The sequence below is a fragment of the Somniosus microcephalus genome, chromosome 6 (genome assembly GCF_052327205.1).
Source record: "Somniosus microcephalus isolate GS21.2 chromosome 6, FLI_Smic_1.0, whole genome shotgun sequence".
Taxonomy (NCBI): Eukaryota; Metazoa; Chordata; class Chondrichthyes; order Squaliformes; family Somniosidae; genus Somniosus; species Somniosus microcephalus.
Genome location: NC_140992.1, coordinates 25,367,070 through 25,383,147, shown reverse-complemented (window position 1 = coordinate 25,383,147; position 16,078 = coordinate 25,367,070).

Sequence of the window (16,078 nt, the reverse complement as noted above, 5' to 3'; positions counted from 1 at the left end):
ATTTGGGTCATTAGTATAATTTGACTACATTTTCTGTGCATTTTTTACATTCACAGGGAGGGGGCAGGGAATCCAAAGTTTGGCAGCTCTTAAAGGGTTGCTGCACTTAAAGTGGAAAGCAACCTGTTGAGGTGGAGACTGACTTCTCTTCAAAGAAGATGGCAGGAGGAGCAGCAAGAGAACCTGGAGGTGCTGCTGGAGGAAGTGGTGCTGAGGAAAGTGGTGCTAGTGGGGACTGAGAGGATCCTTTCTAATAAGAGTACATGTGCAGCAGGCATGACAGGGAGTGGTAAACAGAAGCGATGTACCCTCCCACATCCCTAGGTCATAGGAGCATATGCTCAGGGTTGAGGAAGGGTGCCGAAGGTTAGCTTCGATAAATGGTGCCCGCTCAAATAAAAGCAATGTCTGTACTCTGCTTATACCATCAGTGAGACCACAGCATGCTATCACATCAACAATACACCCTGCAAAATGCCCTCCCCAACTGTTGGATTTTTTTAATTGATTCACGGGACATGGGTGTCACCAGCAAGGCCAGCATGTATTGCCCATCCCTAATTGCCCTTGAGGAGGTGCTGGTGGTGGGCTGCCTTCATGAATACAACTGAGTGGCTTGCTAGGCCATTTGAGAGGGCAGTTAAGAGTCACATTGCTGTGGGTCTGGAGTCACATATAGGCCAGACCGGGTAAGGACAGCAGATTGCCAAAAGGACATTAGTGAACCAATCTGGTAGTTTCATGGTCACCCTTACTAATGCTAGCTTTTTATTCCAGATTTATTTAATTAAAAATCTCCAGCTGCCATGGTGGGATTATGAACTCATGTCTCCAGATCATCTGGATTAATAGTCCAGTAACATAACCACTATGCTACCATACCCACCACACTACCTTATCAGTACAACTGCAGTGTCAGCTTGGTGACTGACGAGGGCCAAGGCTTTCTTCCACAAACAGAAGTGTTGCATGTTTTCAGAACCACTTTTCACCCTCTTCACTCCTCCTTTCACTTCAGGTGAAATATGAGCTGGGTGTAGGACTGCATCTAGTCTTACATTCTCATGGAGACCATCTAACCTACAACTGTCGTGAGGAGCAGGACCTCCAAATGATTGGCGCGGAGGCATTTAAAGGAGTGGGGAGGGCGAGGTGGTGGCTTCATGCCAGCCTGACGATGTAAGAATTGCCTTCAAATTCCACTTCTTACTCGCACTTTACACTCAATGACTAACAAGCTGCCACATCTGCTCCTCTGCTGTAAGGAATCATATTGACCTTGCTACATTATGCACGTCCATTAGCAGATCCTATGCTAACACATGTTCCCTCTTCTTTGTGCAGAGGTCTCCCAAGAGGAAGATGCTGGCAGAAGGGCGGAGCGGGAATAAGCCCCATCACATGATTGCTTGCCAAACACTCCAGTCCCTGCTGGCACCAGCACAGAAACATCCACTTCGGGAGGGGGCATCAGATCGGCGGAGTCAGAAGGGAGTAACTAGTGAAGCACTGAGTATCAGAGAAGAGGAGCAAGTGGAGGTAGCAGCAGATGAGAAGTAACCGGAGGAATGGAGAGTTAGAGCCAGAGGCTCAACTCCTGGATGATCCATGGATTTGCCTTTACCAAGTCTGCATACCAGGTGCACTCATTAATCAGCAGAAACTCCTTGCATATTCCTTTGAGAGTCTTCAGCATGCCCCGCATGGAATGTTGGCGAACATACAGTGGTGATGGTCCAATATCTGTGTGGGCAAAGAAGCAGGGTTTCTGGAACCTGCAGAATTCCACGCAGCGAGTGGAAATTTCAGGGCACCCCGTGGGGAGGTCCTCAACATATAGGGCCCAAGCACTGATGTAGTTTTGCTCACCAACACTGCGTCTGCTGAATTGACACCTTGGTCTCCATTTTACAGGACGCTCTTAATTATGGTCCACAGAGGGATTGACTTGATAGGTGTAGAATTCGCAAAATTGAACATTGTCCTATAAGGGTCTATTGGCAGAAAAAGGCCTTGATTTTTAAAGACTGTTTTAAAAGAAGCCCAGGAAAAGGGGCACACAAAATGGCCGCCAGACCCCGTGACCAGCTTTTTGGGACATTTTAAAATGGTTCCTGCAGTCCCCAGACAGCTTTTGTGGATTCAGCCCACAGTAAGTTCTGGAAGGCAGTTTTGGAGAAAACAAAACCAGACAGAGCCCCATACATATAGATTGGATGTAGATCCAATCAGATCGGCCTGTAGATAAAGGCCATCTAAATGTTTACCCAGACAAAGGGGAACAGATTCAAGTTCGAAGGGGGACATTAAAGACAATACAAGGTCATTCCAGACCAGAGATGGCAGTTACCGGCCATCCCGAAGATACTTCAAACACAAAGACTACCCTGCTGTGCTACAAGCCCGCCAAAAGTTAAACAAAGACTAACCTTGATTTGGCGGGAGATAAGGGCCTCCATGGAAAAGTATAACTGGAGACCTGGGGAGTCATCTAGGGACTGCGGAGTTGGGAGGCAGCTTCATCAGGTGGCGATTGAGGTAGCCATTGAGGAGCATCAGCTTCATTGGTGCAGAGTTTGAGTGGAGATGATCGAGGAGAGGATCGGGTTCGGAGGATCGAGATTCGAGTTCGGAGAGAAGCTCGAGAGAGAAAGAGAGGTTCGAGAGGGGAGATCAAGTCAGCGCCCAGCCCCGAGGTAACTGTCGGGAGATCATCGACCAACCCCGGGACGTTGACAAGACGAGAAGAAACCCATCTGAAAATGGTAAAACAGATGGCCTCTCTCCACACCGATGTCCAGGCCTGCTAACATCCAACCTTTCCGAGTCCATTACCTTGAGGGAGGAAAGAGTGTGTCGCAGCCCGCTGCGTTCCGCTGACCACGTGGAGACAGGACGCCTGAGAGGACCAAAACGCAGACTTCAAAACCTCTGTTTTTCTAACTGGGATTGGTGAGCATGTTTCTGGCCCCTCATAATCTAATCTAGCTAGGTTTAGGGGGTGGGCATTTAGGGGATAATTAACAATGAGTTGTTGTCCCTCGATGTTCCGTGTGTTTTCCCTGTTTCATGATGAACCTTGTAAAGCATAATATGCCTGTAGATATATTGGTTAGTACTGTATTATGATTTGTTTTTCCCTCCCATGTACCTTATTTTGGCTTACATTCAATTTTTCCTTTATGCAATAAAATTTCATTTCGTTTCATTAAACTTGGTCTATAAAGTATTCTCTGCATTGTAGTTCCTGCCTCAAAGTCCAGTGTATAGAACCTAAGGGGTGAGTGGGTCGAACCACTCGGTAAATTACTGTGCAAGAGAGAGAGGCCTCTAGAGCGAGAGGGAGACCTCGGCGATCGAAAACCCTTTACAGAAGACCTTGATGGCAGCTTTCCTGCTCTTTACTGCTGGCCGAGGGTCAGAGTCCACACAGATTCCTGGTCATCCACAAGGGACAACCAGCAGCTGCGGTAGCAAGCCGTGACCTCTCAGGGAGGTGACCCATCCATCCATTTCAGCTGGCCGCTCAGAGGGCTATAGAACAGGCAGAGAAGAGGCAAGAGCAGCCAGCAGGTACAAATGCCAAGGTCCTGGGAGTAGTGAGAGTGTCAGATCATGATCCAGCAGAAACAGGGCATTGACGCCAGGCGAGTTACAAAGTCCATACTGAGGAGTAGCAGCATGACAGAATACTTGCTCCTCCTGCTGAGCAGTTAGAAGGAGCAGGAGAGAAGCAAGTAGTAGACAACACACACCCTACACTTTCACCAAGGGCAAGTACGAGGGAGGCAAACGTTGATGCAGGGAGACACATGTGGAGTGGAGTAATAAAACGATTGCACCTTCTTTGAAATGTTTAAGGATAATTTTGTAAAACAGAAGAGACATATGAATGATGGAGGTAAACGTGTAGGCATAATTGTGAAGGCAAGAAGCTTTTTGGCCCAGTATGTTGTTATGGGTGAGTGTGTTACAGGTAGGGTCATATGGCTGTTTATATAAGAGCTCAAGGGCTGCTTGTAACTGAAAATCTTGTCAGTAACTCCATGGATCAGCTTTGACCTGTTCTCCTTGCTCCTCTTCCTCCCATGCAGCCAAAGCTGCAGACCTGCCTTCCAGCACTTCTCACTGCATGAGTTCCCCTCTATGAAGGCTGATATTGTGCAGCACACAGTGGACACGGATGATCTTGGATACTTTCTTGGGGCTGCAGATTAGGACGCCACATAATTTGTCTAGACAGTGGAATTACTACTTCAATGTACCAATGGTATGTTAGAGGAGAATTTGGGTGGAAGCATGACCTTCATTGTATTTTCTCTCCCTCTCAGTGCTGGGTTGCTGACTGGTGTTAACAAACAGGGCAGCAAGGGCTAACCCTGGTCCTGCAGCAGTCATCAGTCCATTCTGTCTGCTCCTTCAAGTAGCTGTGGATTTGTGGACTATTACTGAGTTATCTTGAATCTTCTGCGTTATCCCATTGTGGTGGTTCAAGACCACTGGAGTGCTGACAGATTGGAGTCTTTTGTGATTCATATATACATAGGGTTGGCAGGTGCTCTGATGGCTACTTAGGTGCCATCAGTGATGACCTGCATTTTTGAGAACTTAGCTATTGGGTAGAACTGGTGTGGAATCTTAAGGTGCTCCTTATTTTCCATGCTGCCCCTGGAAAACAAGACTTCAATGATCTGTACGATGCATCATTCTGACTAATGTTCTTCTTCTTGGGCAGTCCCTCGGAACCGAGATGATTTGCTTCCACATTAAAAATGAGTTCTCAGGTGACTGATGAGTCCAATGCGGGACCTACAGTCTCTGTCACAGGTGGGGCAGACAGTGGTTGAAGGGGCGGGTGGGTGGGGTGCTTGGGTTGACATGCACTCCTTGTGCTTGGCTTCCACTTGCTTCCGGCGAAGAGACTCGAGGTGTTCGGCGCCTTCCTGGATGCTTCTCCTCCACTTTGTGCGGTCTTAGGCCAGGGATTCCCAGGTGTCGGTGGGGATGTTACACTTTTTCAAGGAGGCTTTGAGGGTGTCCTTGAAGTGTTTCTTCTGCCCACCTGGGGCTCTCTTGCCGTGCCAGAGCTCCGAGTAGAGCACTTGTTTTGGGAGTCTCGTATCAGGCATGTGGACGATGTGACCCGTCCATCAGAGCTGATCGAGCGTGGTCAAAGCTTCGATGCTGGGGATGTTGGCCTGAGCAAGAACACTGACGTTGGTGCGCCTATCCTGCCAATGGATTTGCAGGATCTTGCGGAGGCAGCGTCGGTGGTACCTCTCCAGTGCTTTGAGGTGTCTGCTGTACATGGTCCATGTCTCTGAGGCATACAGGAGGGCGGGTATCACTACTGCTCTGTAGACCATGAGCTTGGTGCCGGGTTTGATGTCTTAGTCTTCAAACACTCTTTTCCTCAGGCGACCGAAGGGGCACACTGAAGGCGGTGTTGGAGTTCGTCATCGATGTCTGCCCTTGTTGACAGTAGGCTCCCGAGGTATAGAAAGTGGTCCACGTTGTCCAAGGCCTTGTCGTGGATTTTGATAATCAGGGGGCCAGTACAGTGTGGCAGGGGCAGGCTTGTAGAGGACCTTTGTCTTACGGATGTTTAATATAAGGCCTATGCTCTCGTACGCTTCGGTGAAGGTGTTGACGATGGTTTGGAGTTCGACCTCCGAGTGTGCGCAGACGCAAGCGTCATCTGCATCCTGTAATTCGATGACAGAGGATGGGACAACCTTGGATCTGGACTGGAGGCGACGGAGGTTGAACAGTTTCCCATTTGTTCTGATGTGGTTTCAAATGAGCAAGGGGCATAAATGTGGTGGTGACTCTGATAACAATAGGCAAGGATGTCCCTGTGCTGGTGTAGCCTGAATGTCAAGCTTTAGTACATGTCACAACTTGGTGACAGCCTCCCTACTGAAGCATAAAGAGCAAAGTCAGGTATCGTCAGACATGCTTACTTAGTGATGCCTGGGTTGGATAATGTAATTTCCTGGGATGCCTGTAGATCAGTGCCAGATGCCTGAGGTACAAGTGCACCTGCCTTTCCTCCTTCTGCAGGAACTTGTCCTCCTCCCTCAACCCCAAGATGTCCATTGGCAGACCCCATGGAATACCAATGCTGAGCACTGTGCATGCAGCTGCAGGAGACAACTGGTGGCAGCAAGAATGTTTCTGTTGCAAGTCTGCACCAATGGAGCGCTGAAATGCAGAAAGCCAGCAGCAAGCAGCAGTAAAAATAAATGAACTGGCCATAATGCACCAAGTTCGGTTGGTAATTCAAAACAGCAGGGAAAGTGCAAGTCTTCAGAATGAGTCAACTTAGCTTTCAGTAGTGGCGCTCTGGAGCGAACAGCCTGCAGGCCTCCCAGCACTTTGTACAGGCACTCAAAGAATGCTCTACAGAGGACCATTGGGAATTTATCATTGGGCCCATTCTAATTAATCAGCATAATTTTCCTGGAGCTAATGAGGCCAGTGCATGCTTGTGGTGCAGCCTCAAACTGCAGTCACAGTGGAATCGAGACTGCGCTTGGGCCTACCCTCTGATTATGTGGGCTCCGTGCACTGCCCCCAGAGTGACGGCGGGGCATCAGCTCTTTGGGACTGCCGTGGTCTGCATGTCTCAGCAACTCACTGCGTTAATCAGCCAGGCCATCGCGTGAGCTATTCTTTTAAATTGGTGGTATCATCTGCCACTTCCAGTACCTTCAGTTACAGTCCAGATCTTTGTATGAATGCTGCAGGCTAGCATTTATATATCACCCTTTAAATTGAATGTTTTCTTTTTCTGCAGACAATGTCAACAGCAATTAAACAGTAACACTTGGCGCCACATATTATATCAGAAAGTCTTCTTCCCACCAGCTTATTTTCCTCTATTTCACACTGTAGCATATGCTCATTCCATTATTGCTTCATATTTTCCTTAAAAGGGGAGTACAGCCTAGAGGACTATGCTTTGGTCCCAATACCGTCCCATTCATTGCAAAGTATTATTCACCATTACTTTATTTCATGGTTTTTGTAAATATGCTACTTTTATTGGCAGCACATTGTTTTCTACTAAACCTGTCCAGCTCCACTAATGTCACAGACAGGGAGTGCTCCCAAGTGCTTCCAATAGGGACCATCACGTCAGACTGTTCTGGGAGCTAATCTAGAGCCATAAGACACCTGAAACCACGTTGTCTACTGGAGACAGAGGGGGGAATTTTAACTCCAATCAAGCAGGTGGGTTGGGCTGGGTGGGAGGATAGAGTTAAGAAACTGAATCCCGACCCCCAACCCACCCACTTCCAGTTTTATCAGAGGCGGGACGGGGCGGGCAGACAAGCCGATGCCAGGAGGTGGGTCACGTATTTAAATATTATAATGAGGCTGGCGTGCCTCATGGTGATGTAACTGGTAGAATAGATAAGGGAGAACCAGTGGATGTGGTGTATTTGGACTTCCAGAAGGCATTCGATAAGGTCCCGCATAAGAGATTAGCGTGCAAAGTTAAAGCACATGGGATTGGGGGTAAGGTACTGAATTGGATAGAGAACTGGTTGGCAGACAGGAAGCAAAGAGTTGGAATAAACGGGCCTTTTTCCGAGTGGCAGGCAGTGACCAGTGGGGTACCGCAGGGATCGGTGCTAGGACCCCAGCTAGTCACAATATATATTAATGATCTAGACGAGGGAACTAGATGTAATATCTCCAAGTTTGCAGACGACACAAAGCTGGGTGGGCGTGTGTGTTGTGAGGAGGATGACGAGAAACTCCAGTATGATTTGGACAGGTTGGGTGATTGGGCAGATGCATGGCAGATGCAGTATAATGTGGATAAATGCGAGGTTATCCACTTTGGTGGCAAAAACAGGAGGACAGATTACTTTCTGAACGGCAATAGATTGGGAGAAGGGGAAGTGCAACGAGACCTGGGTGTCCTTGTGCACCAGTCGCTGAAGGTAAGCATGCAGGTGCAGCAGGCGGTTAAGAAGGCAAATGGTATGTTGGCCTTCATAGCGAGAGGATTCGAGTACAGGAGCATGGATGTCTTGCTGCAGTTGTACCGGGCCTTGGTGAGACCACACCTTGAGTATTGTGTGCAGTTTTGGTCGCCTTATCTGAGGAAGGATGTTCTTGCCATGGAGGGAGTGCAGCGAAGATTCACCAGACTGATACCTGGGATGGCAGGAATGACGTATGAAGAGAGATTGGGTCGATTAGGCTTATATTCGCTAGAGTTTAGAAGAATGAGAGGGGATCTCATTGAAACTTATAAAATTCTAACAGGACTAGACAGACTAGATGCAGGAAGGATGTTCCCGATGGCGGGGGAGTCCAGAACCAGGGGTCACAGTCTAAGGATAAGGGGTAAGCCATTTAGGACTGAGATGAGGAGGAATTTTTTCACCCAGAGAGTGGTGAACCTGTGGAATTCTCTACCATGGAAGGCAGTTGAGGCCAACTTATTAAATATATTCAAGAAGGAGTTAGATCTATTTCTTAAGGCTAAAGCGATCAAGGGATATGGGGAGAAAGCAGGGACAGGGTACTGAATTTGGATGATTAGCCATGATCTCATTAAATGGCGGTACAGGCTCGAGGGGCCGAATGGCCTACTCCTGCTCCTATCTTCTATGTTTCTATGTTTCTATGATCCACCATTACAAATTTAACTCTGGCTGATCGGGTTTCCTGGGCCTCGGGGAATCCGCCAGTTAAAGGAAGGCGCGGACTGCTGGATCCAGGATGTAAGTGCCTTTCCACTTTCCTGCTGGATCCGGCGCCCCTACCTTATCCAACTCCTGTGATCGATCACCCCCCACAAGGCCTCTGATCACCCAACGAGGCCTCCGTTTCCCCCCATGAGGTCTCTGATCCCTCCCACAAAATCTTCAATCCCCCCACCAGGCCTCCAATCACCCTCACAAGGCCTCCAATTCCCCCCCCCCACCCCTCCCGCAAGGCCTCTGATCCTGCCTGCGTCTCCCAATCACCTTCACAGCCTCCCCCCTCCAGCCCTGATGCTTCTCCAGCGCCCGAGTCCTAACACCCCCACCACACCCCCTGATGCTCCTCTGGCTCCCGAGTCCTAATCACAATCCCACACCAATGTTCCTCTGGCCCCCGATGTTTCTCCAGCTCCCAACCACCAGACCCCACCACCACCCCCCCGATCCCTCCCTCCTCTCTGTGGCCTAGTGCCGCAGGCCTACATGCCCGCGTCTCCATCTGACTGGCTGCGGGTGGGAAACAAGTTTCAAATGCTAATCAGGCTCTGCCATTAAATTCCAGACTGCTTTCTAGCCCCCTGCTCCCGACCCGCCTCCAGATTAAAATTCTGGCCAGATTATCCAGACAGTAGCATGGTTTCCTAGGATAAGGGGTCAACCATTTAGGACTGAGATGGGGAGAATTTTCTTCACTCAAAGGGTTGTGAATCTTTCGCATGCTCTACCCCAGAGGGCTGTGGATGCTCAGTCATTGAGTATATTCAAGACAGAGATCGATAGATTTTTGATATTAATGGAATCAAAGGATATGGGGATAGGGCAGTGTAGTGTATTATCACATGGTTTGTCACATGGTTTAGTATGAGCATGCTCAGTTCGCTCTGGCCTAGTAAACAAGCACATGGACTAGCAACTCATCCTGTCTCTGTCCTTCATTTGTTCTACCCACATATATTACATTTTGGTGATAAGAATGGGATCCCAAAGTCCTTTTTAGGGATCATGGAAGGACACAGTTTTCAACCTTGGAGTGGAAAAGTTTACGGTGAATTTGTGACACCAAAACTGAATTTATTTTTGCGATGTTTTACTGTTAATGCTCATGCAGAACTGTCTGTGCTTCTCCTTCGCGTGTATGTATACACAGCAACAGCGGCATTGATTCACACACGTACACAGGTAGCGTGCTGAGTCACTGTTCAACGGGATCGGGACAATCATGGCCGCACCTACGGGATTCATCAGAAGCCTCAGCATGTATGACCGAGCTCGCGAACCATTCAGTTCTTACATTGAGAGGATGAAGATGTTTTTTAAGGCCAATAACATTATTGAGACCGAAGGTGTAGATGAGAATGTTCAAGCACGAAATTAAGTAATTCATGACCGTAAAAAAGTAGAGAGCTATAAGTTTGGTACCAGAAACTAAAAACAAAGTGAAACCATCAGTGAGTACATTGTAGCTCTTAAAAACCTGTCTTTGCATTGTAACTTTGGCACATTTTTGGATCGTGCTTTGCGAGATAAATTTGTGTGTGGACTGGTGGATGAGCGCACACAGTCCAAGTTACTGAACACTCTGAACCTAACGCTTGACATAGCAAAATTGCCCTATCTATGGAGATGGCATCTAAGAATGCTAGGGAGCTCCGTCCAACTCAAATGACCAGTGTAGCTGAGGTCTACAGTCACAAAGCCACCGCCAAACCTAAAGTTCTGAGACCGAGTCAAAAGCATGTTGGTGAGAGCAGTTCAGTGAATTGTTACCGCTGCAATGGAAATCACTCACCACAGTCCTGCCAATACAGCTTGCAGAGCTAGATCGAAAGCAGGAAGTAAGAACCATTCTAGTGGCAATGCAAAGCAGCGACAACAAAGGGGAGGAATTCACAATATTGAAGTAAACACACCTGATGTTGAAGAAATAGGCATCTACAGTATCTATGCCACTAACGGCAATGCTAGCAGTCATGAGAAAGACTTCCGTACAAAACTTTTGATATGAGTATCGACACAGTGGCGGACTGCTCTATCATGAGTAAGGACGCATATGAGAGTAAGTTTAATCAAATACCACTTACAAAGAGTACAGCAGAGTTAAAAACCTACTCCGGAGAAATCCTAGAGACATGTGGACAAATGGAATGTACAGTTCAGCACAATGGCCAGTCAGTAAAGCTGCCTATTATTGTAGCGAGCTACAACAACAGGCCAACCCTCCTGGGCAAAGACTGGTTGAGAAAGTTACAACTAGACTGGAAAAACATCTTCAGTGTAGATGCTTCAAAGAAGCGACTCGACACAATGCTGAACAAGTATTAAAGCATGTTCTCAGACAGTTATGAGGGCATCACAGGGTATGACGCGTATATCCGCAACAAGTCCAACGCGAAGCCTGTCTATTGTAAGGCAAGGCCGGTCCCCTATGCGTTGAAAAGTCAGGTGGAGGAAGAGCTAGAGAAACTGAGAGAACGGAGAGCTAGTAAAACTGACAAAAGTGAATGGGCTACCCCAATTGTGATAGTGCCCAAAGCAGACAAAACTGTACACTTGTGCGGTGACTACAAAGTTACTATCAACCAAGCAGTTGACGATGAGCAGTACCCAATACCTACATAGCAAGATTTGTATGCAGCACTCTCTGGGTCAAAGGTTTGCTCTAAGCTTGACCTGTCGCATGCTTACGCTCAGCTGAGTTAGCGACCATGTTCGCTCCATTGCATGAGCTCCTCAAGAAGGACGTCCAGTGGAAGTGGACAAAAGCGCAACAGGAAGCTTACGATGCTTGTAAGAGAAGTCTCTCTAGCGATGCTCTACTTGTGCACTATGACACAGAGCGCGAGCTTAAGCTAGCGTGTGATGCTTCTAGCTATGGTGTGGGAGCTGTCATAAGCCACGTAATGGATAATGGCCAAGAGAAATCAATCACGTTCGCATCGCAAACCCCCACAAAGAGCGAAAGAATCTACGCGCAAATTGAAAAGGAAGCACTCGCCATAGAGTTTGGAATCAAGAAATTCCAACAGTTCCTGATCGGCAGAAAGTTTTCCCTGATAACCGATCACAAACCGCTCCTCGCAATATTGGGGCCCAAATCTGCCATCCCTGCAATGGACACATCAAGAATGCAACATTGGGCAGTGTTGTTGTCACAATATGACTACACGATTGAATATCGCACTTCAAAGCAAAATGCAATCGCAGATGCCTTGTCCAGGTTGCCACATGAAGACTCATGTGTTGGGAGTGGAGGTGAGATTTTCACGCTAGGTGCAGTTCACAAAGTCTTTCCAGTGATTGCAACTGAGGTTGCAGATGAGACTCAAAAGGACTCAGTACTGAAAAGAGTGTATGAAAACACCTTGAATGGATGGACTGATCAGTGTATGGACGCAGAATTGAAACCATTCCATAACCGTCGTACTGAATTGTCTTGTGAGCAAGGTTGTATCAAATGGGGAAACAGAGTGGTGGTACCTACTTCGTTGAGAGATAGAATTCTGACCGAACTTCATACTGAACATCCAGGGATCGTCAGTATGAAATCAATTGCAAGAAGCTTTGTTTACTGGCCTGGATTAGATATGATCTTGAACCACTTGATCATGAATACATACATGAGTTTGACTCTGTTCAGACTTCAGAAACTGAAGTACCAAGTTCAAACAAATCTGAGATAGAAACCAGATCATCTTTGAGTTCAGAACCAGAAAAAAACAGCCCGAAAATTGGTTCAACACCAAAACCTTCTGTAAGGAGATCGGGAAAGCTCCACAAACCTGTTATTAAACTGGATTTATAGTTCATTTGTAGGATTTGTAGTTCATTTAAAAGAACAAAAGCCAGGAGTTTGTGTTATGTGGTACATGTGATGCTGGGCAAGGTGGGACCATAGCTTTGTTGTATTTGAGAGGGGAATATGTACATTTTTTTAAGGGGAAAGCTGTGTAATGTATTATCACATGGTTTGTCACATGGTTTAGTATGAGCATGCTCAGTTCTCCCTGGCCGAGTAAACAAGCACCTTGACTAGCAACTAATCGGCCATGATTTCGTCGACCGAGGTGGGTCCGGGGCGGCCGGGGTTGGTGTCGCGGTCCCAGCCCGTTGCTTACTGCAGCCCGCACTCTCCAAGTGGTTTTACGTCAATAGGACTTGTTAAGCCCCGCCCTACGAGGTTCCTGGCCAATTAATAGTTAGCGGGTCTGATGATGTCATTTGATGACACGTCATCAGCCAGTTTCCTAAAGGGACCATGTCCAAATTGATCTTGACACTTCTGCTGTCAGTGTTCTACAGCATTGAGGTGCTGCAAACACTGACAAGCACTGCACAAAGGTGCACGGCTGCACCCAGGCTCTCCCATTACTCCCTCTATATGCTTATGGAGGGAGTCACAGCACGCAGGGTGTTCCTCTTCCCTTCTCATGGGTGGAAGAGACCTCCCCAGGAGATCAATGCAGCCTGGTTGCACATTGCAGAGGAAGGCACAAGCAGGGATGTCATCAGGAGTACCTGGCTGCAGTGCCGCAAATGTTTCAATGATCTCAGTAGATCACAAAACGTTAGTACAAAGCCACACTCAACCTCATCCTGCTGTGCCACTACTCACATCCACATCACTCTGCCTTCTCTACCCTACTCCTGCATATCCTTACTCATACCAACTTACCTTGCACCTCCACCCATCCCTCTCTATCTACATTATCACTTCCCCATCTCACTAGCCACTCACCCTCGTCCTACTGCAAGCATACGAACTAACAACACACAAGGGTAGGCACCTAGTGGTCTAGCCAATGTGCATGTCAAGTTTCTATATTTTCAACACTTTACCTTATTGGACAGATCTGTGCTCACTTTTGGAAATGTCTTAGTGAGTTCCAATGAATGTTGAGACATAACTTCTCCCCCCCCTGCCACAATTGTGATCAGTGTGAAAAGAATGGCATGGACATTGTAGGGATGCTTCACGGTGCTGGTGTGGGATGGTGTCAACCTGGCACATCATGTGGCATCCAGGGTGTACAGCATCAAGTGAAGTAAATCTGGGCATGGTGATGCCATCGCTGGCCTCCCGGGCAGCAATGTGGTCGGGTGCTGATGCCCTGTGTCCTGTGCAGCATCAGGTGATTGCGGAGAAGGTTGGTATTGTTGTTGGTGATGTTGGTGTGCCTGGTGATGTTGGTGCTGGGGCTGATCGTGGAGGGATTCAGAGGACCAAGGTGAGATTTTTTCAAGGGCACCGATGTTGCTGGAATAGATGGCAGCTGAAGTTGAGATGACAGAAGCGATCTGTCAATGGTGAGAGAGTTTGCTCCAAGGAGGTGACAGTGGGTGGAGACTTTACTCTAAACACTTCCAAACTGCGTACAGCTCAAAAGTGTCGTCCAAGTCCTGAAGGCTCAAGCTTCCGACATTGGAAAGTGACCAGCTGTGAAATGGTAGCTTTCATACCACAGGATGGTGCCGGTTGATCAAAAAGTCCAGATTACAGAGAGGTCTACTTACCAAGGTACGAGAGCCCCGTACACGGCCACAGTGCAGGAACTCCGGTTACATGGCCACAGATCCAGGAACCCTGGTTACACGGCCACTAATATATAGTAAAACTTACCTGAACCTACTCCTGAATTTTGCCGGTTAAGAGAGATTTCCAGATATTTAGGTGCCAGTAAAAAGAGAGTTTCCTGCACTTTTGTAGCTGTCACCTATTCACAGCAATGGGGAGACATAGAGAACCTGACCTACTTACCTGACGTGATCTCCGAACGACGTGAACCTTGTTAAGAAGTGGCAAAATAGAAATAGGCTAGCATAATAGTAGCTAACAAGCGTTTAACAAGCATTTAACTATCTTAAATGCCTCCCTGGCCGATTGGCGTCTGGTCTGTTCTGAAATCGTAGAACAGACATGGAGGTGGATTCGGAGCGGGCTCCCAACCCGCTGTCAATCATTTCGATTTTGACAGCGGACCTGCCTCCAAACCCGCCCTCTGAGCGCTGGCAAAATGGCGGCCATCGTGTCTCTGTCCTTCATTTGTTCTACCCACATATATTACAGGCAGGAAGGAGGAGTTGATGCCGATGATCAGCCGTGATCTTATTGAATGGCGGAGCGGGCTCGATGGGCCATATGGCCCACTCCTGCTCGTAATTCTTAAGCTCTTATGTTCTCAGTTCCAGAATATCTCTGAGGCTGCTTAGAAGTTGTGGCCCTCATTGTCTCCCGTGGCACTGATCTTGGGTGCACAGGTAGACATCAGTGACCTCGGCGTGGCCAGGGGACGGGGTGAGGGGGCTGACACAAATGTTTCCATGTCGGCAATAAAATTACATTTCTACATAAGCATCAAATTAAATAACATTTATTTTTCTATATAGAATGGGAAAGTATTCTGAGCAAAAAGTACTTTCTCTTTAAGTAATCCTCTGCTCAGCAAGCTTCTGCTGTCCTATTCAGTGGCGCACACTGCTGCACCGTATTTATCTAGTCAAGATACTGTTTGTGTTTCATTTGAGGAATTAATTGATTGATGATTAATAAAGATTTCGATAATCTAGAGCATTTGATCAACTAATTTCCTCCTGCCATGTGTGAATCCACACGGTTTGGTGCTATACTATACATAACAGTTACTGCACTTCAACAACAGCAACCTGCATTTATATAGCACTCCTCGCATGTAAGAAGATGTTTCAGAGTACTTTACAATGAGGAGAGGGACACATGGGACACCAAGCAAGGGGAACGGAGAGGGGAATGGAAAGGCGGATTTAGAGAGCCAAAGGCAGTTGAAGGAGGAGGGTTGTAATTAACTTTTTGAAAGCAGGGAGGAGGTGGCAAGGTGGAGAAAATTTGGTTGAGAACTCCAGAGGGCAGGGGTGCAATGCTTGCGCGAGTGAGCGAGCAAGCAGTTGTCAATGAGAGAGTGGAGGAAGCAGGAGTGAGAACAAGTCTGCTGTTAGAGGATCGGAGGTGTGAGCAAGGACATATGGCAGGAGGAGATCACTAAGGTAGGTTTGGATGAGGCCACGGAGAGATTTGTAAACAAGCATGAGAATTTTGAGATGCATGCATTGGAACACGGAAGCCAGTAACGCTCGGAGATGATGGGGGCGATGGCAGTGAGGGACCTAGTGTGGGTTGTGGCATTTTAGTGAGTTGAAGCTTGGCAAGGGTTTGATGTGGGTAGGTCAGCTAGAAGGGACTTGGAGAAAGTAATTCATTGTATGTGAAGTGCGTTGAGATATTCCATGAGAGATGTGATAAGGTGCTTTATAAATGTGTCTTTTTGCTACTCATATCTCCGTGTCTTCACATTAAAATAGTTACTTTCAAACCACCTACT